The sequence below is a fragment of the Nycticebus coucang genome, chromosome 4 (genome assembly GCF_027406575.1).
Source record: "Nycticebus coucang isolate mNycCou1 chromosome 4, mNycCou1.pri, whole genome shotgun sequence".
Lineage (NCBI taxonomy): Eukaryota > Metazoa > Chordata > Mammalia > Primates > Lorisidae > Nycticebus > Nycticebus coucang.
This window is the reverse complement of record NC_069783.1, coordinates 98,522,306-98,548,203: the sequence shown is the minus strand read 5'-3', so window position 1 is coordinate 98,548,203 and position 25,898 is coordinate 98,522,306. Positions and strand designations below refer to the sequence as shown.

Here is a 25,898-nt window from a genome sequence, read left to right as displayed (position 1 = left end):
TCAGGAAACAAGATAAAGTAATTCTGGGACAAAATGAGACAGGGTAAATACAGTTGTTAGAACATTTTCATAGCCTCACCTAATAGTGGAATTTGCCTTAAGCCTCTGAGCCAGAAGTTCTCCTGCCTGGATAGCTACTGGGGTGACTTCCGTCTTACCCTCCAATATGTTGCTAGTGGCATAGATGTAAGGTGCACTGTTCTGCTCTTCACCCATGACAGGTATTTTCCCACTTTTTTCATTTATCTTCACTCCCACAGTTTCTAAGCCAATTTCTTGTGCAAGCGTCTCTTCCTATTGCCAGCAACACCGTATTATATTCTCCTTTGATGATTTCCTCACTATAGGTGGACTGAGCTATCACCCCGAGTCTTCCTGGTCTTCCTGCTTCAATTTGGTCAACTTTGATTGGTACAAATAGTTTTATAAACTTGACACCATGTTCTTCCATGTGCTCCCCAATTTTGTTGGCCATGTCCTGATCAAATCCTCTAAGAAGAATGGACCATACCATAACAGGGACGTCTAAACCAACACCAGAAGAAATCCAGCACATTCCCAAGCAACATAGGATGCTCCAACCACCAGGTCATACCAGGGCAGTAAGGTCAGGAGAAAAGATCATCACTGCTGATACAGAATTCTTTGTCACCAAGATGCCCAAGTAACGAGTGGCAGTAAGAAATCTCTCTGCTGAATAAATGTTTTCTTTGCCTTTATTATTATTGTCTTAATCCTATGAGGACCAATAAATTGCCCATGGGCATTTTCATAGACCACCTTTATCCCCTGCAAAGCAACTCAGTATCCCTGGTTCAAAGAGCTAATGTGATTCTGTACAGCTTCTTTCATTTTTCCCCAGTCATGTTTAACCATCTTGTTAACTTTCCAGCCATAGTTTCGAGAGTCTTGCCGGGCTTGCCCTAATAAAGTTGCTTGGTGCGTTAATTTTCTTTCTTTCTTTTTTTTTTTTTTTTTTGCAGTTTTTGGCCGGGGCTGGGTTTGAACCCGCCACCTCCAGCATATGTGGCCGGCGCCCTACTCCTTTGAGCCACAGGCGCCACCTGGTGCATTAATTTTTTAGGTATGCAGCCCAACATTCACACATGTTCCTCCAAAACCCCATCTAGTCCCAAGAGAGGTGGGAGTGATGGAATCCAGAATCACGCCCTTCTTGCCATAGTTGCCTGTCTGCCTCCTTAGCAGCTGCCAGGTCTCCTGAGTCACCTCCTATGATAGTAAGGTCATAGTCACAGGACACAGGAAGATCCTCAGAGCCATCTTTTTTTTTTATTTTATTATTATTTTTTATTAAATCATAGCTGTGTACATTGATATGATCATGGGGCATCATTCACTAGCTTCACAGACCGTTTGACACACTTTCATCACGCTGGTTAACATAGTCTTCCTGGCATTTGTAGCTTTTGAAGTCTGCCCTCCTGATAAGCCTTCAAAATCCGACCAGGGCCACCATCTTTCTCTGTTTCACCAACACAACCCGCACGTCAGTCTCTGGGGTCAAGTCCAACAGGGCGGCTTCCAGGCCCTAGCGGTCCTATGAACGTGACAATGATGAAGACATCAGGATCTTCTGCAGAGGACAGGTCACATTCCGCTCCACTGCAGGAAACTGAGGTGAAAGGGTTGCTGATTCTGAATGGCTGTGAAAAGCCACGCCCTCTTAGTGTATATCCTTAACAATTGTACATTCATTTTCAGTAAAATATAAGAGGTGAAAGTATAAAGAAATATTATTAGAAGTTTTATACAGTAAATAACTATTAATTTATCTCTTATGCAAATCCATCATACCGAGTAGCATTAAAGGAATGATGCATTATAGCTTATGTTTCTTTATATTATGGAAAACATCCATTTTTCTAAAATCACTCTTAATCCATTGGACCTCTGCCTCTGTCTCCCTTCCTGGTACAGTCTTCTTTTTTACTTATTCAGTTTTATCCTCGAGTTAACTTGCTCTTTTTTACATTCTTTTATTATGCTGGGAACCTTCCTGCCAATTTTCAAGGAAGCAATATTCTTTGTTGATTTCCCTTTGAAAGAGGAAAGCAAGCTTCTAAACTGAGAAAGATCAAATCAGCATAAAATATTAGTATGGTATTATATTCTAAAGCAATGAACGTATCTGTAACTAAGGATTACAGTCAAAAAAACACCTGGAACTATTTCATCTTCAATAGCATGCCAAGGCTATATTTAACCACAACACTTAAAATAATAAATGTTGTGTTTCCCTTTGATTGTTGCAAGAATTAAAAATATTAAATAAACTGTAAGATGACCTAAAATTCACAGATAGAGAAGAAAGTGAGTGAAAGAGATATTCTACAATTAGACTTATTAGTAAATTTAAGCATATGGATACCTTAAATATTAATGATAACTTCAGACATTAATCAATATATTTTTTAAGGGACAAAAATAATAAACAAGAACTTGTTCTTGTTTCTCCATTTTCACATGTCAGAGTGATATCAGCTGAAAGTAATTTATTAGCTATGAGATAAAGCACTGATTTCATACATTCCAAGTTAGCATACAATATATGCTTTGAATGTTTTCAACTATAATCTTTAAAAGGAAAAATAAAGATACCAATGAATTTATAATTCCCTAATTTGAATGTCAAAAATCTTTTATTCACATTCTAAATTTCCAATTATTTTAAATCCTTGACTTTTTCCCCCTAAGGGCCGAGAGTAATTCTTCTATCAGAGCACAAAGATGGGTACTCTTAATTGCTCAGTTACTCTATCCAGTGATCCAACTTTGGCTTCAGGTCGCTATGGCAATTAAAATGGGAAAACTGGCAACAAAGCCTAATAAAACTTCCATTCAATCCTTTATATATAGTTACAGCATACCAAAAAGCTTCCTACAGACTCTGAAACGGATGCCTCACCTCTGCAGATAATTAAGTGTTTTGGTGGGAATTTGTTCGAAAACCTGATACACAATTAGACAAATATGTTCACATACCATGTTTCACTGAAGTCTGTGTGAGCCTACATGCCTGTCAATGGGGCTTGATCCTAAATACTTTTATGCCTGATTAATTGTCAATATCAGGCAGGAGCTTGCTCATTAGCTCCTTGCAGGGCCCATTTTATGACGGCAATGAGCTTCATTTAAAGATGATATGCTAACTGTTAATAAACTCGACTGAATTCTTTTCCTTGTGTTTCGAATTCTATGGAAAAAATATATGAAAATATCCCAAAGAAACGGAATAAATTCAGATTAGTGTCTGTTATAAAACTGCTATTATATTACCTATGTTGCTTTAGTTAAATGTAAATTTTGCATTTGTTCTTTATGTTATGTTTTCAGTACGTCTTGGTATGTTCCACAGATAGACCAGTGCATTGAACCAATATCACTTCTCTACATAATGTAGTAAATTTATTTTAAGAGTCACTGGATCTTAGTAACTAATGTTTTGGGCTGAAATTATAAACAAATGTATGTTTCAAGTCTTCAGGGAAAACCTTACGAGGCCAACTCACTCAATATTTTCCCTTTGAATTCACTAAAATTATTAGAAAACCCAATAGAAGACCTACTTTATTAATATATGTTGAAATCACTTATGGGGTTAGGAAAATTTCCTTCAAAGCACAGAAGATCATGTTAAGGGGCATAGGTAAATTGTCTCAAGAAAGTCAACTTAGAAATTAGTTGTGGCTACAATTATTTTCAATTCCTTATTTCAGATCATAATTCTTTGTTTTGTTTTGCTCTTTAAAGATTTTTTGCATTAAGCGAGACACAGACTAAATTTTGATATAAAGAATAATATCCTCAGAAGAATCACAAGTTAAAATAAAGCTTAAATGTCTTAAATGGCCCAAGCATGGTTTTTTTATTAAACATACCTATATACCATACATTAAATTAGATTAAGTTCATAACTAAATTAGTTGTTTTTCTTATTATATCTAAACTAGAAGAATTCAAATTTTTTTAAATGTGATAAAATACATTCAGTTGAAAGCCCTCCATAAAAGAGAAATAAATTGTGAAAAGGTACAGAATTTTGTTTAGTCAAGATTTGCTAATATATGAATTGAAAAGTCAACATTACGAATAATTATATTAATATAGAGGGTACCAAAACTGCATACATATTTTAAGAAAGGAAAAAATTGTATTAAAATTGTAATACTTAAGTTACCCTTGACTTCTGTAATTGTAAGAGATAGAAGATATAACATACAAGATGACAAACGTTATCGGTATACATTCAGTATTACAATTTTAATACAGTTGTTTCCTTTCTTAAGATATGTATATATTTTTGGTACCCTCTGTATATGGTTAAGGATATAACATTCTAAACATCGATCTGTAATCAATAATCTAATCATAAAATATCCAAATCATAATATATCTAATCATAAAAAATAAATATAACAGTTACAAAGTACTGTATATAACAAACAGTATCTTTTCCTGTTTTATTTTAATCTTTGATACATTGGAGATTCTACTGAAATATATGATAAAGAAGTTATAATTATCATAAATGTACAATAAAAGATATATTGAGTAGATAGAATGATACATTCCTGGTGGTACTTAGCAGACAATTAAGGATCTTTACACCTCAAATCATTCATGTACACAGAGAAAAAAAGACTTTTTTTTTTTTTAAATGGAGTCTCTCTATGGTGCCCCCATAGAATACTGTGGAGTCATAGCTCACAGCAACCTCAAACTCTTGGGCTTAAGCAATTCTCTTCCCTCAGCTTCCCAAGTAGTGGGACTAGAGGCGCCTGCCACAACACCTGGCTATTTTTTTGTTGCAGTTGTCATTCATGTTAAGCAGACTGGGGCCAGGTTCCAACATGCCAGCCTCTGTAGCCTGTGCTGTAACCACTGTGCTATGGGCGCCCAGCCAAAAAAAGGCTCTTGTTTAGAAATATTTTATAGTTCTGACAAAGATACAGAAAAAGTAACAATGGTATTTTGAAATTTTATTAAAATTCTCTAAAATTATACAGATCCCTTTTTGAAAGGAAAGTCTACTACTTCATTGATATGTTATTTTCAGATGACCCATAGACTCTATCACTTTAGCTCTCTCTTTAGAAACAAGTTCAGAAGACAAAGACTTTTCTCTTAAATTATTACAAAAGGCAGGAATCTAGGGCTGCTATGCATTTCTTTTTTTTCTCTAATATCTCAGTATTTAATGAATAGCTCAGTAGTTAATGATTTCATTTAAGGAGTTCTGTGTCTTTACCTTCACCCATGACCAAGGTGAAATTCATTATATATTAATTTTTATCAAATTCTAAAATGAATGTATATGAAAATATTGCATTGTGCCTATTTCCAAATGTATGCTATACCAGTAATTTAATATCTTTTGTGAAAGTAAAAATGAGAACTCGCAACAGAATCCAAAGGTACTTATTAGAAAATAGAGCTTCTGAACTCAACATCTCTTCAAATGGAATATAAATTCCCTACTCAAAAATAAGGTAACTTTGATTCCTCAACTAATGAGATCCTTTCATCCATTCAAGAGATTCTCTTGAGAGGTATGGTGCATTCCCATCTATTGGAGTTCAAGGTCTCAATTCACCTGTTCAAACTATCACAAGTCTTCTTTCAGAGTCTTACTCATTAGAAATGGCAGTAATAGCTGTTTTCTAAAAAAAAAAAAAAAAAAAAAAAACTGGGATTTTATTATAAATATGCATTTTCTTATAAATATGTAGAATGTCTACTATCCACCTCAAACTTGGAGGACCGTATCTGCCTATTTTGTTTGATCCCTTTCAATCTCACATGTAATGCTTTTCTGAGCATCCCTATGAATATGCTTCCTTCCATGAAATTCTTACAGCATTTTTATTATGACTTTCTTATTTTACTTACCTTGAAGTAAAGTTATTGGCTTGAGTCTACTTAATCATAGAGTGTTATGATATTGGAATATATATTTATTATTAACAAGGAGGAAGCAAACACAATATTAGCAAACTCCATAATAAGACATGAAAATAACATTTTGTCCAGTGAGGGAGAAATAGGGAAAATAATTTTAATGAGAAGTTATACTACATATAAAGAGGTCTCGGTATATGGGGTGTATGTGTATTTTAATTGGGAGTAAATTTATAGAGTTATATAATTATCATCACAGCCCAGGATTAGAACATTTCGATCATCTTCTAACTCTACATCCCTTCCCTTGGCAGTCAATCACCACCTCTATGCTTAGCTTCAAGCAACAACTAATCTACCTTCTGTGTTTATATTTTAACCTTTACTGAGCTTTTCATGCATAGAAAATCATAAAAAAAAATGTGGCCTTTTGCATCTAACTGTGTTTACTTGGCAAAATGTCTTGAGGTTCATTCATGACTTAGCATTTATCAATAGCTTGTCCTTTTTTATTAATAGATAGTATTTTATTATTATATGGACAGAACATGTTTTGCCTGTCTATTGACTCTTGAGGGAAATAGCATCATTTACAGTTTGGGGCTGCTATGGATAGTGTTGATATAAACACAAACATTCAACTCTCTGTGTGAGTGTATGTTTTTTTTTTCTCCTAAATACCTATGCGTAAAATTACAGTAGAAGCTCTATAGTTGACCACTCCTACCTCAAGTTGAACTAATTTTCACAGACCAGGCATCGTCACATTTATCTATCAGTACAGTAGCCTAGTCCCTTACATTGACCACCTCTGTATGTTGACCAGTTTGTTACAGTCCCTTGGTTGGTCAACTTACACAGAGTTTACACATTGCCCACAGAAATATATGAAAGTTCCTGTTTCACCACATCTTTTTCCACATTTGGTGTTGTCTTTTTTTTTTTTTTTAATAATAACCCTTTTAGTGGGTATAAAGTGGTATTGCATTGTTGTTTTAATTCCTTAATAACTAATAATGTTTACTAGCCTTAAATTATCTTTGGTAAATTCTCTAGCCAATTATTTTACACATTTTTAAACTATTATATTTAATTATTGAATTCAAATACTTTTCTATATAGTCTTGCAATAACTCCTTTATCAGATATATAATTTACAAATATTTTCTCTCAGTTTCATCTTGTCTTAACTTTTTTGATAGTGTCCTTTAAAGCTTAAAGGATAATTATATTGAGTTTAAGTTCATATTTATTTTTTGTTTTAGGAATTGTGTTTTTGGAATCTTTTCCCCTAAAGTAAGTTAACATGTATTTCCTTATATGTTTTCTTCTATATGTCTTATTAGTTTAGCTTTTGTATTAGGTCTATGACTCATTTTTGAATTAGTTTTTACAGTGGAACATAAGGGTCTACATTAATTAATTAATTAATTTTTTTTTTTGAGACAGAGTCTCACTATGTCACCCTCAGTAGAGTGCGATGGCATCACAACTCACAGCAACCTCAAACTCTTGGGCTTAAGTAATTCTCTTGCCTCAGCCTCTCAAGTATTTGGGACTATAGGCTCCCGCCACAATGCCCAGCCATTTTTTGGTTTTAGTTGCCATTGTTGTTTGGCAGGCCCAGACCGGATTCAAACCCGCCAGCCCCAGGGTATGTGGCTGGAGTCCTAACCACTGATCTACAGGCACCAAGCCTATCTACATTAATTTTTTTGCCATGTGAGCATCCAATTGTTCCTGTGTTACTTATATAAAAGATTACTTTTTCCTCATTGAATTGCCTGATACCTGTGTTGAAAATCATTTGACCATAAATTTAAGTGTGTATTCCAGGAATTTCACCTATGTAGCATTGATCCATATGTGCTCTTTTTGCTTACTGTAGATTTACAGTGATTTTGAAATCTGAAAGTCTAAGTTTTACAAATTTATTCTTCTCTTTCAAAGATAATATTTTGGCTATCCTAGCTTATTTGCAATACTTTTTGAATTTTATAATCACTTTGTGAATTTTTGCAAAAAAAATAACTGCTAAAAATTTGATAGGGGGTGTGTTAAATTATGTCAATTTAGGGCAGAATTGCTATCATAAAAGTATTACATTTTCAATACAAAAATATGGACTGTCTCTCCGTATAATTAAATCTTTAAATTTTCCATAACAATGTCTTATAGTTATCATGTATATAAGTTGCGCCCTTTTTGGTAAATTTATTTCTAAGCAATTTATTCTTTTTGATAATTTTGTGAGTGGAATTGCATTCTTATTTTCATTTATGGATTGTTTATTACTAGTATATGGAAACACAATCATTTTTTGTATATTGATTTTATGGGGACAAACTTGCTGACACCCATTGTTAGGTTTGGTAGTTTCATTGCAGATACCTTAAGATTCTTTACATGGATTTTGTTAAATCTTTCCTTCATCTATTACAGTGATTGTGGGCTGAATCATTATTTTTAGGTATTAAAATAATTTTGAATATCAATGTTTAATAAAATCACCTTTTTTCCAGTATGTATCTAGAGCCATTTGGTCACCTATATGCTCTTTAAATCAATGTATACAGGTGAATCTTTTTTTGTGTGTGTGTTTTTTTTTTTTTTTTTGGCCAGGGCTAGGTTTGAACCCGCCACCTCCGGCATATGGGACCGGCGCTCCACTCCTTGAGCCACAGGCGCCGCCCAGTACCCAGTTTTATTTATTTATTTTTTTAATTTTATTTATTTATTTTTTTTATTCTTTTTTTTATTAAATCATAACTGTATACATTGATATGATCATGGGGCATTGTACACTCGCTTCATAAACCATTTGACACATTTTTATCACAGTGGTTAAGATAGCCTTTCTGGCGTTATCTCAGTTACTGTGCCAAAACATTTACATTCTACATTTACCAAGTTTCGCAAATACCCCTGTAAGATGCACCACAGTTTTAAAGCCACTTCTGGCTCAAGGAAATGTTATACCTATATTAATTCTAGAAGAATTTGGATAGTTTTGTAAACAAGCTCCTTTAGTGGCCTAGAATTACTTTGTTAAAGAGTGGGAAGGGCTTCTTTTTAAAAAATTTTTAAAATTGTGGTAAAGTATACATAACATAAAATACCTTTAAAGCATTTTTAAATGTGCAATTCAGTGACAGTAAGTACATTCACAATGTTGTGCAATAATTACCACTATCCATTTCCAGAACATTTTCATGATCCAAAACTAAACCTAGGTACCCATTAAACATTAACCTCACATTATGCACTCCTATTCCCAGCCCCTGACACTTCTTTTTTTTCTTTTTTTGAGACACAGTCTCACTATGTCACCTTTGGTACAGTGCCCTGGTGTCACATCTCACAGCAACCTCAAACTCTTGGGCTTAAGCGAATCTCTTGTCACAGCCTCCCAAGCAGCTGGGACTACAGGCACCCATCACAACACATGGCTATTTTGGGATTGCCGTTGTCATTGTTGTTTGGCAGGCCCTGGCCGGGTTCAGACCCACCAGTTCCAGTGTCTGTGGTTGGTGCCCTGGTTGCTGCGCTAGAGGCCGTAGCCGCCCCTGGCAACTTCTATTTTACTTTCTGTTTTTAGTAAACTATTCCTGGTGCCTATTCATATAAGTAAAATCATACTACCATTTCCTTTTATAACTGGCTTCTTTAACTTAGCATTATGTTTTTAAGGGTCATCCACATTATAGGATGTACCACAGGAATTTCATCCCTTTTTAAGATTGACTAATCTATTTTTTATCTATTGTGCATTTTATATATCCACTCGCCTGTTGATGATTGATGGACATTTGTGTTGTTTTGGTTGTTATGAATAATGCTGTTATGAACATCAGTGTATAAGTTTCTCTTTGAGTCCTAGCTTTCTGTTGTTTTTTTTGAGTACTTACCTAGAAATGGAGTTGCTGGATCATATGTTTCTTCTAAATTTTACTTTTTGAAGAATTGTCATAGTATTTTCTACAGCGACTGCACTATTTTACATTACTACCACCATTAAGGCAGGGCTCCAATTGTTTCATATTCTAACACTTCTGTTTGGTGTTTTTTTTTATCTTTTCCATCTTAGTGGGTGTGAAGTTGTAGAACACTGGTTTTGATCAGCATTTTGCTAATGAGTAATGATGCTGAACATCTCCTCAAGTGTTTTTTGCCCACTTGTGTAACTTCTTTGGAGGAATGTTTTTTTTTTTTATTTATTTATTTATTTATTTATTTTTATTAAATCATAACTGTATACAATGATATGATTATGGGGCATCATACACTCACTTCATAAACCATTTGACACATTTTTATCACAGTGGTTAACATAGCCTTTCCGGCGTTATCTCAGTTACTGTGCCAAAACATTTACATTCTACATTTACCAAGTTTCGCAAATACCCCTGTAATATGCACCACAAGTGTGATCCCACCGATCCCCCTCCCTCTACCCATCCCCCCCTCTCCCACTTCCCCCTATTGTTAAGTTGTAGCTGGGTTATAGCTTTCATGTGAGAGTCCCAAATTAGTTTCATAGTAGGGCTGTGTACATTGGGTATTTTTTCTTCCATTCTTGGGATACTTTACTAAGAAGAATATGTTCCAGCTCCATCCATGTAAACATGAAAGAGGTAAAGTCTCCATCTTTCTTTAAGGCTGCATAGTATTCCAGGGTATACATATACCACAATTTATTAATCCATTCGTGGATCGATGGGCACTTGGGCTTTTTCCATGACTTAGCTATTATGAATTGGGCTGCAATAAACATTCTGGTACAAATATCTTTGTTATGTTGTGATTTTTGGTCTTCTGGGTATATGCCCAGCAGAGGAATTACAGGATTGAATGGCAGATCTATTTTTAGATCTCTGAGTGTTCTCCATATATCTTTCCAAAAGGAATGAATTAATTTGCATTCCCACCAGCAGTGCAGAAGTGTTCCCTTTTCTCCGCATCCACGCCAACATCTCTGGTCTAGAGATTTTGTGATATAGGCTAGTCTCATTGGAGTTAGATGATATCTCAAAGTAGTTTTGATTTGCATTTCTCTGATGATTAAAGATGATGAGCATTTTTTCATATGTCTGAAGGCCGTGCGCCTGTCTTCTTCAGAGAAGTTTCTCTTCAAATCCCTTGCCCAGCCTGCGATGGGATCCCTTGTTTTTTTCTTGCTGATGCGTTTGAGTTCTCTGTGGATTCTGGTTATTAAACCTTTGTCAGAGATATACCCTGCAAATATCTTCTCCCATTCTGAGGGCTGTCTGCTTGCTCTGCTTACTGTGTTCTTAGCTGTGCAGAAGCTTTTTAGTTTGATCAAGTCCCAGTAGTGTATTTTTGAAGCTGCTTCAATTGCCCGGGGGGTTCTCCTCATGAAATACTCACCCAGACCAATTTCTTCAAGGGTTTTCCCTGCATTCTCCTCTAGTATTTTTATAGTTTCATGTCTTAAGTTTAAATCTTTAATCCAATGAGAGTCTATCTTAGTTAATGGTGAAAGGTGTGGGTCCAATTTCAGTCTTCTGCAGGTTGCCAGCCAGTTCACCCAGCACCATTTGTTAAATAGGGAATCTTTTCCCCACTGAATGTTTTTAATTGGCTTGTCAAAAATCAAATAGCGGTAAGTAGCTGGATTCATCTCTTGGTTCTCTATTCTGTTCCAGATATCTACTTCTCTGTTTTTGTGCCAATACCATGCTGTTTTGATCACTATCGATTTGTAGTAAAGTCTGAGGTCTGGTAGTGTGATTCCTCCTGTTTTGTTTTTATTTCTGAGTAATGTCTTGGCTATTCGAGGTTTTTTCTGATTCCATATAAAACGAAGTAATGTTTTTTCAAGATCTTTAAAATATGACAGTGGAGCTTTAATAGGGAGTGCGTTGAAATTATATATTGCTTTGGGTAGTATGGACATTTTGATAATGTTGATTCTTCCTAGCCATGAGCATGGTTTGTTTTTCCATTTGTTAACATTTTCAGCTATTTCTTTTCTTAGAGTTTCATAGTTCTCTTTATAGAGATCTTTCACGTCTTTTGTTAGGTAAATTCCCAAATATTTCATCTTCTTTGGCACTACTGTGAATGGGATAGAGTCCTTAACTGCTTTTTCAATTTGACTGTTGTTGGTGTATATAAAGGCTACCGATTTATGAATGTTGATTTTGTAACCTGAGACGCTGCTGTATTCCTTGATCACTTCTAGGAGTTTTGTAGTAGAGTCCCTAGTGTTTTCCAGATACACAATCATATCATCTGCAAAGAGCGAGAGTTTGATCTCTTCTGACCCTATATGGATACCCTTGATCGCCTTTTCTTCCCTAATTGCGGTGGCTAAAACTTCCATTACAATGTTGAAAAGCAATGGAGACAATGGGCAGCCTTGTCTGGTTCCTGATCTGAGTGGAAATGATTCCAATTTAACTCCATTCAATATGATATTGGCTGTGGGTTTGCTGTAGATAGCCTCTATCAGTTTAAGAAAAGTCCCTTCTAGACCAATTTTCTTGAGTGTTCTGATCATGAAGGGATGCTGGATATTATCAAAAGCTTTTTCTGCATCAATTGAGAGAATCATATGGTCTTTGTTTTTTAATTTGTTTATGTGCTGAATTACATTTATAGATTTACGTATATTGAACCAGCCTTGAGACCCTGGGATAAAACAGACTTGGTCATGATGTATAATTTGTTTGATGTGTTGCTGGATTCTGTTTGTTAGGATCTTGTTGAATATTTTTGCATCTATATTCATTAGTGATATTGGTCTATAATTTTCTTTTCTTGTTGGGTCTTTTCCTGGTTTGGGGATCAGGGTGATGTTTGCTTCATAGAACGTGTTGGGTAGTCTTCCTTCTTTTTCTACATTTTGGAACAGGTTGAGTAATATAGGTACTAATTCCTCTTTAAAGGTTTGGTAGAATTCTGACGTGAAACCATCTGGTCCCGGGCTTTTCTTTTTAGGGAGGTTTTGTATAGTTGATGCTATTTCTGAACTTGATATGGGTCTGTTCAACATTTCCACTTGATTCTGGTTAAGTCTTGGAAGGTGGCGTGCTTCCAAGTATCAGTCTATTTCCTTCAGATTTTCATATTTCTGAGAATAAAGTTTCTTGTAATATTCATTAAGGATTTTTTGGATTTCTGATGAGTCTGTGGTTATTTCGTCTTTGTTGATTCTGATTGATGATATTAGGGATTTTACTCTTTTTTTCCTGATTAGGTTGGCCAGAGGTTTATCTATTTTATTGACCTTTTCAAAAAACCAGCTTTTTGATTTATTGATCTGTTGTATTATTCTTTTGTTTTCAATTTCATTTAATTCTGCTCTAATTTTGGTTATTTCTTTTCTTCTACTGGGTTTGGGGTTGGAATGTTCTTCCTTTTCCAGTTGCGTGAGATGTCCCATTAAGTTGTTAACTTCCTCTCTTTCCGTTCTCTTGAGGAAGGCTTGCAGTGCTATAAATTTCCCTCTTAGAACTGCCTTTGCAGTGTCCCAGAGGTTCTGATAGTTTGTGTCTTCATTGTCATTTTGTTCCAAAAAATTGGTGATTTCTTTCTTAATCTCATCTCTGACCCAGCTATCATTCAGCATAAGGTTATTTAACTTCCATGTTTTTGTATGGGTATGCAGATTCCTGTTGTTACTCAATTCAAGTTTTATTCCATGATGGTCTGAGAAGATGCATGGAATAATTTCTATTCCTTTAAATTTACTGAGGTTAGACTTGTGACCTAAAATGTGATCAATTTTGGAGTAAGTTCCGTGGGCTGATGAGAAGTATGTGTATTCAGTTTTGTTGGGATGAAATGTTCTGTAGATGTCTGCTAAATCTAAATATTGGATGGTTAGGTTTAAATCTAAGATTTCTTTGCTCAGCTTCTTTCCGGAAGATCGATCCAACACTGCCAAGGGAGTGTTGAAATCTCCAATGATTATGGAGCTGGAGGAAATCAAGTTACTCATGTCTGTTAGAGTTTCTCTTATAAATTGAGGTGCATTCTGGTTGGGTGCATAGATATTAATAATTGAGATCTCGTCATATTGAGTATTATACCCTTAACAAATATGAAGTGACCATTCTTGTCCTTCCTTACTTTTGATGGTTTAAAGCCTACTGTATCTGCAAATAAAATTGCAACACCTGCTTTTTTCTGATTCCCATTTGCCTGAAATATGGATGACCATCCTTTCACCCTGAGTCTGTATTTGTCTTTTAAGTTGAGATGTGACTCTTGTATGCAACAAATATCTGGCTTGAGTTTTTGTATCCAGTCAGCTAACCTATGCCTCTTTAGAGGACAGTTTAAGCCATTCACATTGATGGAGAGTATTGATAAGTCTGGTGGAATTTTGGGTGTCGAGTTTTTCAAAGGTCCAGTGGACATTTTTAATCCTTTCGCCAGTGTGGAAGTTGGAGTTTGATCCGAAGTTTCTGGGTGATTTTACTTTTGTGGTATAGGATTGGGTTGGTCATTGTGGAGGATAGGTCTGAGAACATCCTGAAGAGCTGGTTTACTTATGGCAAATTTTTTCAACATATGAATGTCATTGAAGTATTTAATTTCTCCATCATAGATGAAACTCAATTTAGCTGGATACAAGATCCTGGGTTGAAAGTTTTTTTGCTTTAGGAGATTAAAAGTTGATGACCAGCCTCTTCTTGCTTGAAAAGTTTCAGCAGAGAGATCTGCAGTTATTCTAATATTCTTACCTTTGTACGTTATAGTTTTCTTTCGCCGGGTTGCTTTGAGAATCTTCTCTTTCATGTTAACTTTAGTGAAGCTAATTATGATGTGTCTGGGAGATGGCTTATTGGGGTTGAATCATGCTGGGGTTCTGAAGCTGTCTGCTATCTGAATTTCAGATTCTCTGGGCATGTCTGGAAAATTTTCTTTCATAATTTCATGTAGAAGGGCCTCTGTGCCTTTGGCAGCCACTTCATCGTTCTCCGGAATTCCTATAACCCTTACGTTGTTTTTTTTTCGAATTATCTGAGAGTTCTCTGAGTGAGTGATCCGTTTTTGCTCTCCATTTCTCTTCCTCTTTGAGAGATTGGGAGCGTTCAAAGACTTTATCTTCAATGTCAGAAATCCTTTCTTCTGCTTGCTCCATTCTGTTACTGAGGGATTCTACTGTATTTTTCATATATTTGAGGGCTGTAAGTTCTTGTTTCAGTGTGTCTAAGTCTTTGGTGGTTTTGTCTTTAAATTCGTTAAATTCTTGAGACAATTTTTGAATTTCTCCTCGAATTCCTAATTCCATTTTATTGATCTTGTCTGCAAACCAAATTCTGAATTTGACTTCTGACATCTCAGCCAGTTGATTATGAATGGGATCTTCAATCACATCTGCCGTATCTTTTCTTGGGGGGGGTTGATCTATTCTGGTTATTCATGTTACCAGAGTTTTTCCGCTGATTCCACCCCATGTTTTACTCCCTTTGGTTTTTCCCCTGGGGTTTTATCGAGGGCTCGTACAGTGTTGTGGCCTGAGAAACTGGGGCCCTGTCTGGTGTGGTGGAGCAAAGTGGTTCTGTCTTGTTTTCAGCTGGTTTCTGTTCGATCCTATTGCAACTTCTACTCTGGCTTGAAGTCTCAGCTGTGTGGAAAAATCAGCAATTAAGTCACCCCGCCTGCCCACCTCTGGCCCCAGTTGGAAAAGGAGAATCAAACCTTCCTACAATCGCACACCCAGGGCACCGCCTGAAAAGTCCTCAGTCTATTAGCCCAGTTCAAAAGGTCCGAATCAACTGTCTCAATCGGCACTTGTCTCGGGTGGAAGGGTTCAAGAGGTCTCTGGGAACTGGATCACAGGGGCCTGGTTACTCCTCTGGCACAGTTCACCCCAGTGCAGCGTGGAGTCAGGAGGAGCCACCCAGCAAACAGAGCAGTCTGGGAAGGTTGACGTCTCCTTCCCCACTTTGCCCCTCCGTCGGACCCAGTCACTGGTATCTCTGCAGATGGCTAACCCAGTTGCCTGCAGTGAACAGACACTCCAGGGATTTGCACCTGCCTGAATCGCAAGGAAGTCTGCCAGGCCCCCGCAGACTGCCGCTATCTAGCAGGAGGAGATGGGGCCTGACATCTTTGAGTGTTTGATGCAGGTGATGGGAAGGAGGTGTTCACTCAGGCTTAGCCCCGTCCCTGATGCATGCTGCTAACAGAACAGAACAGAACAGACAACTTTGTGAGGTTCTGTCTCTGTTCCTGTCGTCGCCTACAGAAGACGGGCTGTTTTGAGTTCAAACGTCTTTGCTGCTGGAGAATTGCGTCTGAACACCTCTCTGGGTTGGCCCCGCCCTGGAAGCTTCCCGGGTTTGTGAGCCGCGTCACCCGGTGGCCTCCTCTGGTTGCCCAGGGAGACAGGGGGTGTGGCCTCAGAATATCCAGAAGTGAGCGTTCTGCCGTTAAAGAAAAAACGGCTGTTGATCTACCTCCAGGGAACTGCTGCTCTGGTGTGGGCAGTCAGGCGACCCTTTTCTCCTCTGTCCCGCGCCCCAGAGTCAGCACTGAGCGGCTGCAGTTTGTGCTGGGTTCACACCCCTTAAGAGATCCCCCAAGAATCAGAACTCTTGGGGGATGGGCCCCCAGACCCCGATTGGGAGTGGGGGGGGGAAGCTAGAGTTTCCTTCAGTTTTACCCAATACTACGGTCCGGGGAGGGCTCCTGCACTGCACTGCAGGGAAGTGCCGCCAAGGCTTGATTTCCCCTCAGCAGAGTGCCCTCTCCTCGCTCACGTATCCCAGAGTCAGTGCTGACCTGACGCAGCTCAGGCACTGTGCACTCCCCTCGAGAAATCACCCAAGGAGCCGAACTCCTGAGGGATAGGCCCTCAGACCCTGAGTGAGAGTAGGGGTTCTCAGCTCTCAGCGGGGAGGCCAGAGTCTGATTCAGTCTTGGGCCCGTATGCCCGGGGAGGGTTGCTGCACTGCACCGCAGGGAAGTGCCGCGAGGCATGACTCCCCCTCAGCCCGGTGCCCTCTCCTCACTCGCGCGCCTCAGAGTCAATGCTGACCAGTAGCAACTCGGGGACTGTCCACTCCCCTTGAGAAATCACCCAAGGATTCGAACTCCTGGGGGATAGTCCCTCAGACCCCGAGTGAGAGTAGGGGCTCTCAGCTCTCAGCGGGGAGGCTAGAGTCTTATTCAGTCTTGTGCCCGGGGAGGGTTGGTGCACTGCACCGCAGGGAAGTGCCGCGAGGCGTGACTCCCCCTCAGCCCGGTGCCCTCTCCTCACTCGCGCGCCTCAGAGTCAATGCTGACCAGTCGCAACTTGGGGACTGTCCACTCCCCTTGAGAAATCACCCAAGGATCCGAAGTCCTAGGGGACAGGCCTCCAGACCTCAGTGGGCGGGAGGGGAGCGCCGGGGATTCAGGGTTGCCGGCAAAGGATTCCCAAAGTTTTATTCAGCCCTATGTCCGGCAGGAGAACGCCACGGCACCCCAGTAGGGGAGGTAGGTCCAGTTTTTAGAAGGTCTCTCCTGTGGAGTGTAGTGGGAGGGCCTTTAATTTCTGCCCGCTTGTTCAATTTTGGGGCTCTTGAGCCGGTCTCATGGGGGAGGGGGACTCCCGTCCGCTTGGTGGTGGATTTTGTACCTTTTGTTTGCGTCCTTGTGATCACAGCTTGCCTCAGCGGTGTTGATGTGCATTCTTCAGCCTTCTCTCTTGGTGAGGCTCAAGTCCACCAGGATACTTACTAAATTCCTGTCCCTTAACTCTCCTTCTGGACCGGAGCTTTTGTTGAAAGCTGGCTTCAGTCCGCCATCTTGTCTCCCCAACATCTGGAGGAATGTTTATTCAAGTCTTTTACCCATTGTTTAATTGTTTGTTTTTCTTGTTACATTTTAGAAGCTTTTTATGTATTTTAGGTACTAATCCATAACCACATATATGATTTACAAATACTTTTTCCCATTCTGTGAGTTGAATTTCATTCCTCATAGTATCCTTTGATGCAAACCATTTAAAATTTTGATGAAGTCTGGTTTACCTATTATTTCTTTTGTTATATATGATTATGGTATGATACCCAAGCAATTAGTCAAATCCATCGTCATGAATCTTTGTATGTTTCATCTAAGAGTTTTAGAATTACCTACGTTGAGGCCTTTGATCCAATTTGAGTTTATTTTTGTATGTGGTAAAAGGTACAGGTGGTACCAGCTCAACATCATTCTTTTGCATGTAGATGTCAAATTTTCCTAGTACCATTTGCTGAAAAGAATGACCTTTCCTCCCTTAAATGGTCTTCACGCTGTTGTCAAAAATCGATTGTATAGTGAAGGGTTTATTTTGGGATTCTCTTTCTCTCATGCATTGGTCAATTTCTGTCTTTAGGTGAATATCATCCTGTTATGATTACTATAGCTTTGTATTATGTTTTGAAACCAGGAAGTGTGATTTCTCTAACATTGTTCTTCCTTCTTGAAATTTTTTGGCTATGTGAGGTCCCTTGCAATTTCACATAAATTTTAGAGTGAATATTCCTATTTTTGCAAAAAAAAAAGAGATCCTGGTGATTTTTGACAGAAATTGCATTAAATATTTATATTGTATTGGGTATTTTGATCATCTTAACAATATTAATTCTTCTAAACCATGAACATGAAGTGACTTTTCATTTATTGGTATCTAATCTTTCAGCAATGTATTATAGCTTTCAATGCACAAATTTTTTACTAAGTTAAGTTTATTCCTAATCATTTTCTTCTTTTTGATGTGATGTAAATGAAACTTCTTTCATAATTTGATTTTTACATCGTTCATTGTTAGTGTATAACAAAGCAACTGATTTTTCCATGTTAATATTCCATTCTGTAATTTTACTGAATTTGTTTATTAAATTCTAACCATTTTGTTGACACCTTTACACTTATCTATATATAAGATTTTGCAATTTGTGAATAGAGATCAATGATTTATTCCTTTCCAATTAGTATTTTGTTATTTCTCTTACTTTTTTATTGCTCTGGTTAAAATTTCCAATAATATGTTGATAGAAATAATACTTCACAAAAGTACATATTCTTGGTTTATTGACGATCTTAGAGAAAAAGTCATTCATATTTAACCAATGAATATAATGTTATCTGTAGGTTTTTTCATATACAATGTAGAAAAATTTATCTTCCATGGCTACCATATTCAGTGCTTTTACGAAAAAGGAATGTTGAATTTTGCAATTTTTTTTTTTGTTGCATCAGAGATCATTGAGTACTTGCCCCTTCATTCCATTATTACTTTTTCTAGTTGTGTAATGATTTAAATTTTTTTCTTTTTTAATGTATGCATTTATAGATACAAAGACAGACAATTAAGTTCACAAAGTTGTCCCAGGAAAAGTGCTAGAGACTTCATTGCTGAAAATCACTATTCTCACCTTTGAAGTACTCTCCTCAGGAACTTATGCAGGATTCCAAAGGTGCTAATCCACCTTTCAAAACAATTTTGGAGTTCTTTTTTTTTTTTTTTTTTTTAGTTTAGATAATTTATTTTTATTTTTCTTTGTATTTTACTTCTTTTATTATTATTTTTCATAGTTAAATCATAGCTGTGAACATTTGTGCAATCAAGGGGTACAATGTGCTGGTTTCATATACAATCTGAAATATTCTCATCAAACTGTTCAACATAACCTTCATGGCATTTTCTTAGTTATTGTATGTAGACATTTGTATTCTGCATTTAGTGGGTTTTGCCTGTACCCATTCTAAGATGCACCGTAGGTGTGGCCCCACCCATTACCCTCCCTCTACCCTGACTTCCCCCCTCTCTTCCCCTCCCTTGGCTTTTTCCCCATAATCTTGCGCTACAGTTGGGTTATAGCCTTCATATGAAAGCTATAAATTAGCTTCACAGTAGGGCTGAGTACATTGGATACTTTTTCTTCCATTCTTGAGATACTTTGCTAAGAAGAATATGTTCCAGCTCCATCCATGTAAACATGAAAGAGGTAAAGTCTCCATCTTTCTTTAAGGCTGCATAATATTCCATGATATACATGTACCACAATTTGCTAGTCCATTCGTGGGTTGATGGGCACTTGGGCTTCTTCCATGGGTTAGCAATTATGAATTGGGCTGCAATAAACATTCTGGTACAGATGTCTTTGTTATATTGTGATTTTTGGTCTTCTGGGTATATACCTAGTAAAGGAATTATAGGATCAAATGGCAGGTCTATTTTTAGGTCTCTAAGTATTCTCCAAACATTTTTCCAAAAGGAACGTATTAGTGTACATCTGCCACGTGTGCCCTTTTCTCCACATCCACGCCAAAATCTCTGGTTTTGGGATTTTGCTATGTGGGCTACTCGTACTCAGGTTAGGTGATATCTCAAAGTAGTTTTGATTTGCATTTCTCTGATGATTAAGGATGATGAGCTTTTTTTCATGTGTTTGTAGATCATGCATCTTTCTTCTTTAGAGAAGTTTTTCTTCAAGTCCTTTGCCCATCCTGAGATGGGATCACTTGCTCTTTTCTTGCTAATACATTTGAGTTCTCTGTGGATTCTGGTTATTAGACCTTTATCGGAGGTATAACCTGCAAATATTTTCTCCCATTCTGAGGGCTGTCTGCTTGCTTTACTTACTATGTTCTTGGCTGTGCAGAAGCTTTTTAGTTTGATCAGGTCTCAGTAATGTATTTTTGATACTGCTTCAATTGCTTGAGGTGTCCTCCTCATAAAATATTTACCCAGGCCGATTCCTTCAAGATTTTTCCCTGCACTTTCTTCAAGTATTTTTATAGTTTCATGTCTTAGGTTTAAATCTTTTATCCAGTGAGAGTCTATCTTAGTTAATGGTGAAAGGTGTGGGTCCAGTTTCAGTCTTTTACAGATCACCAGCCAGTTCACCCAGCACCATTGGTTAAATAGGGAATCTTTTCCCCACTGAATGTTTTTAATTGGCTTGTCAAAGATCAAATAACGGTAAGTAGCTGGATTCATCTCTTGGTTCTCTATTCTGTTCCAGACATCTACTTCTCTATTTTTGTGCCAGTACCATGCTGTTTCGATCACTATCGATTTATAGTATAGTCTCAGGTCTGGTAGCGTGATTTCTCCTGCTTTGTTTTTATTGCTGAGTAATGTTTTGGCTATTCGAGGTTTTTTCTGATTCCATATAAAACGAAGTATTATTTTTTCAAGATCTTTAAAATATAACAATGGAGCTTTAATAGGAATTGCATTAAAATTATATATTGCCTTGGGTAGTATGGACATTTTAACAATGTTGATTCTTCCCAGCCATGAGCATGGTATGTTTTTCCATTTGTTAACATCTTCAGCTATTTCTTTTCTTAAAGTTTCACAGTTCTCTTTATAGAGATCTTTCACGTCCTTTGTTAGATAAACTCCCAAATATTCCATCTTTTTTGGCACAACTGTGAAAGGAACAGAGTCCTTGACTGTTTTTTTGGCTTGGATATTATTGGTATATATAAAGACTACAGATTTATGGGTGTTGATTTTGTAGCCTGAGACATTGCTGTATTCCTTGATCACTTCTAAAAGTTTTATAGTAGAATCCCTAGTGTTTTCCAGATATACAATCATGTCATCTGTGAAGAGTGAAAGTTTGATACCTTCTGACCCTATCTGGATACCCTTGATCGCCTTTTGTTCCCTAATTGCAATGGCTAAAACTTCCATTACAATGTTAAAGAGCCATGGAGACAATGGGCAACCTTGCCTGGTTCCTGATCTAAGTGGAAATGATTTCAATTGAACTCCATTCAATACGATATTGGCTGTGGGTTTGCTGTAGATGGCCTCTATTAGTTTAAGAAATGTCCCTTTTATACCAATTTTCTTAAGTGTTATGATCATGAAGTGATGCTGGATATTATCAAAAGCTTTTTCTGCATCAATTGAGAGAATCATATGGTCTTTATTTTTTAGTTGGTTTATGTGTTGAATTACATTTATAGATTTACGTATATTGAACCAGCCTTGAGAGCCTGTGATAAATCCCATTTGGTCATGGTGTATAATTTTTTTAATGTGTTGTTGGATTCTGTTTGTTAGGATCTTATTGAGTATTTTAGCATCAATATTAATTAGTGATATTGGTCTATAATTTTCTTTTCTTGTTGGGTCTTTCCTTGGTTTAGGGATCAAAGTGATGTTTGCTTCATGGAATGTGTTAGGTAGTATTCCTTCTCTTTCTATATTTTGGAAGTGGTTTAATAATATAGGTACTAGTTCTTCTTTAAAGGTTTGGTAGAATTCTGACGTAAAGCCATCTGGTCCTGGGCTTTTCTTTTTAGGGGGATTTTGTATAGTTGATGCTGTTTCAGAACATGATATGGGCCTGTTCAACATTTCCACTTCTTTCTGGTTAAGTCTTGGTAGGCGGCATACTTCCAAGTATTGGTCAATTTCTTTCAGAATTTCATATTTCTGAGAGTAAATTTACTTGTACTATTCGTTAAGGATTTTTTGAATTTCTAAGGGGCATGTTGTTTTTTCATCTTTACCATTTCTGATTGATGAAATTAGAGATTTTACTCTTTTTTTTCCAGGTTAGGTTGGCCAAAGGTTTATCTATTTTATTGATCTTTTCAAAAAACCAACTTTTGGATTTATTGATCTGTTATATAATTCTTCTGTTTTCAATTTCATTTAATTCTGCTCTGAGTTTCGTTATTTTTTTTCTTCTGCTGGGTTTTGGGTTGGAATGTTCTTCCTTCTCCAGTTGCTTGAGATGTCCCATTAAGTTATTAACTTCCTTTCTTTCCATTTTCTTGAGGAAGGCTTGCAGTGCTATAAATTTCCCTCTTAGGACTGACTGCCTTTGCAGCATCCCAGAGGTTCTGATAATTCGTGTCTTCAATATTGTTTTCTTCCAAAAATTTGGTGATTTTCTTTTTAATCTCATCTATAACCCTTCTATCCTTCAGTATAAGGTTATTTAGCTTCCATATTCTTGTATGGGTATGCAGATTCCTGTTGTTATTGAGTTCAACTTTTAGTCCATGATGGTCTGAGAAGATGCAAGGAATAATTTCTATTTTTTTTAATTTGCTGAGGTTAGATTTGTGACCCAGGATGTGGTTGATTTTGGAGTATGTTCTGTGGGCTGATGAGAATAAAGTGTATTCAGTTTTGTTTGGATGAAATGTTCTGTAGATGTCTGTTAAGTCCAGATGTTGAATGGTTACGTTTAAATCTAAAATTTCTTTGCTTAGCTTCTTTTTAGAGGATCTATCCTGCACTGCTAAAGGGGTGTTAAAGTCTCCAACTACTATGGGACTGGAGGAAATCAAGTTGCTCTTGTCTGTTAGAGTTTCTCTTATAAATTGAGGTGCCTTGTGGTTGTGTGCATAAATATTAATAATTTAAATTTCATCATATTGTGTATTACCTTTAACAAATATGAAGTGACCATCCTTATACTTGCTTATTTTGGTTGGTTTAAAGCCTATTGCGTCTGCGAATAGGATTGCAATGCCTACTTTTTTCTGCTTTTCATTTCCCTGGAGTATAGATGACCATTCCTTCACCTTGAGTCTATATTTGTCTTTTAATGTAAGGCGAGAATCTTGTATGCAGCAGATATCTGCTTGAGTTTTTGTATCCAGTCAGCCAACCTGTTCCTCTTTAGAGGACAATTTAAACCATTCACATTTATTAAGAATATTGATAAGCCTTTCGAGAGTCCAGTGGACATTTTTAATCCTTTTGTGACTGTGGAAGTTGGAATTTGATCAAAAATTTCTGGGTGGGTTTACTTTTGTGGTGGAGGGTTATGCTGGTCTTTATGGATGATAGGTCTGAGAATATCCTGGAGAACTGGTTTAGTTATGGCAAATTTCTTCAACATTTGAATGTCATTGAAGTATATAATTTCTCCATCATAAATGAAACTCAGTTTAGCTGGGTACAGGATCCTTGATTGAAAGTTATTTTGTGTTAGGAGATTAAAAGTCAACGACCATCCTCTTCTAGCTTGAAAGTTTTCAGCAGAGAGATCTGCAGTTATTCTAATATTCTTCCCCTTGTAAGTGATGGTTTTCTTTCATCTGGCTGCTTTCAGAATTTTCTCCTTCATATTAACTTTAGTGAAATTGATTATGATGTGTCTGGAGGATGTCTTATTCAGGTTGAGTCATGCTGGCATTCTGAAACTGTCTGCTATCTGAATTTCAGAATCTCTTGGCATGTCTGGGAAGTTCTCTTTCATAAGCTCAGGGAGAAGAGAGTCTCTGCGTTGTGAAGCCACTTCATCAGTTTCGGGGATCCCTATAAGATGAATATTAGTTTTCTTAGAATTATCCCAGAGCTCTCTCAGAGAGTGATCTGTTTTTTCCCTCCATTTCTCTTCCTCTCTTAGAATTTGGGAGTGTTTGAAAGCTTTGTCTTCAATGTCAGAAATCCTTTATTCTGCTTGTTCCATTCTGTTACTGAGGGATTCTACTGTGTTTCTCAGATCTTTGAGGGCTGTAAGTTCTTGTCTCAATGTGTCAAAATCTTTGGTCATTTGGTCTTTGAATTCATTGAATTCTTGAGACATCTTTTGGGTAACTGCTTGGAATTCTAATTCGATCCTATTTGCTATCCAGATTCTGAGTTCTATTTCTGACATCTCAGCTATTTGTTTGTGCATGGTATCTTGTTCTGTGTCTGCCCCATTGACACTTGGGGGAGTTGATCTACTCTGATTATTCATATTGCCAGAGTATTTCCTTTGATTTCATCTCATGATTTTTTTTCACCGTTGCCTCTGGCTGTCCTCAGAGTTGGCATGGTGTCTCTCCGAGATTAGACCCAGGCAGATCACTCTATTGTTGCTGGATCTTTGTAGGGAGTGACCCTGTTTAGCTCTTCTGGGGCTGCCCCAGCCAGGAAGTTCAGGTTGTGGGAGTAGCTCTGGAGGGTGACATCCCCAGATCCAGCAACAGTGCAGGGGGTTGTGCACACGGTTCTTGGAGTGCCTGGTGCCCAGCGACTTTGGCACATGGGCTCCAAAGCTCCAGCAGTCTCTGGCCAGGAGAAGGGCTCTGCGCAGAGGCAGTGAGGGCTCCAGCGGGCACATAGCTACCAGAGTCCCTGGCCAGATGAACAGGCCATGTGGAGGCAGGGAGGGTAAGGAGGAAGGATGCAGGTTTGTGCAGCTCCCAGAGTTCCTGGTCAGGGCGTGGTGAGGCCCAGCAGGCTAGGTAGCGTGTCCCTGTGCAACTCTTACTGGGGTCCAGGAGGGCGCAGTTCTTCCAGAGGTCTGAGAATGTTCCTGCACAGCTCTTACTGGGGTCCTGGAGGGTGCCAATCATGGGTCCCAGCGCAGCTCTTCTGGAGGTCCAGGTGGGTGCTGATCGCCGTTCCCAGTGCAGCTCTTCCAGGGGTCCAGGAGGATCTCGCCTTAGATGTCTCCCTGTGTAGTTACCTGTTCCTGCATGCCAGTTCCTCCCGGTGTTTGACTCCTTGTAGACTCACTGACAGGGTCCTTTCTCATCCCAGTCGAGGCATCCACACAGGGAGGCCAACTGCCTGCCCCGGAATTCTTTGTCTAGATTGGCCATCAAAGCTGTAATCATATTACCTTTGATGTCTTGAATGTCATCAAAATATCTTCCTTTCTGTGGAGGGGCAAGATGGCCAACTGGAGGCAGCTATTGACAGAAGTTCCTTGTGGGGGAGGGAAGGATAATGACCAGAAAGTACCCAATAAATCTGAAGCCTAGGAGCCATCTTGAGAGAGAAGAGTGATAACTGCATGTCACCTTTGCTGAGGCAAACTGTGACTCCACAAAAGCAAATTTCAGGTTTTCTATAGGCGAGGGTGAACTGGAGACATCTTGTCTCACCCCAAAGGAAAGAGTTGCAGGAAGTGGGGACTTATACAGAGGGATCCTGCTGTGACCCTGAGCTCACTCTTGCCAGGCATGAAAGTTGAACTAACGTTTTCCCCGCCATTTTGAACTTCCAGTCCACATTTCTCCCCTCGCCTGATGGTCAAGAACCCTAACCCCTGTAG

The 25,898-nt window shown here is 37.9% G+C and overlaps 1 pseudogene; it reads right to left on the bottom strand.

Moving 5' to 3' along the window:
• On the bottom strand, positions 1-25,376 carry LOC128584371 (thioredoxin reductase 1, cytoplasmic-like; annotated as a pseudogene).
• Between the last annotated feature and the right edge of the window lie 522 nt (positions 25,377-25,898).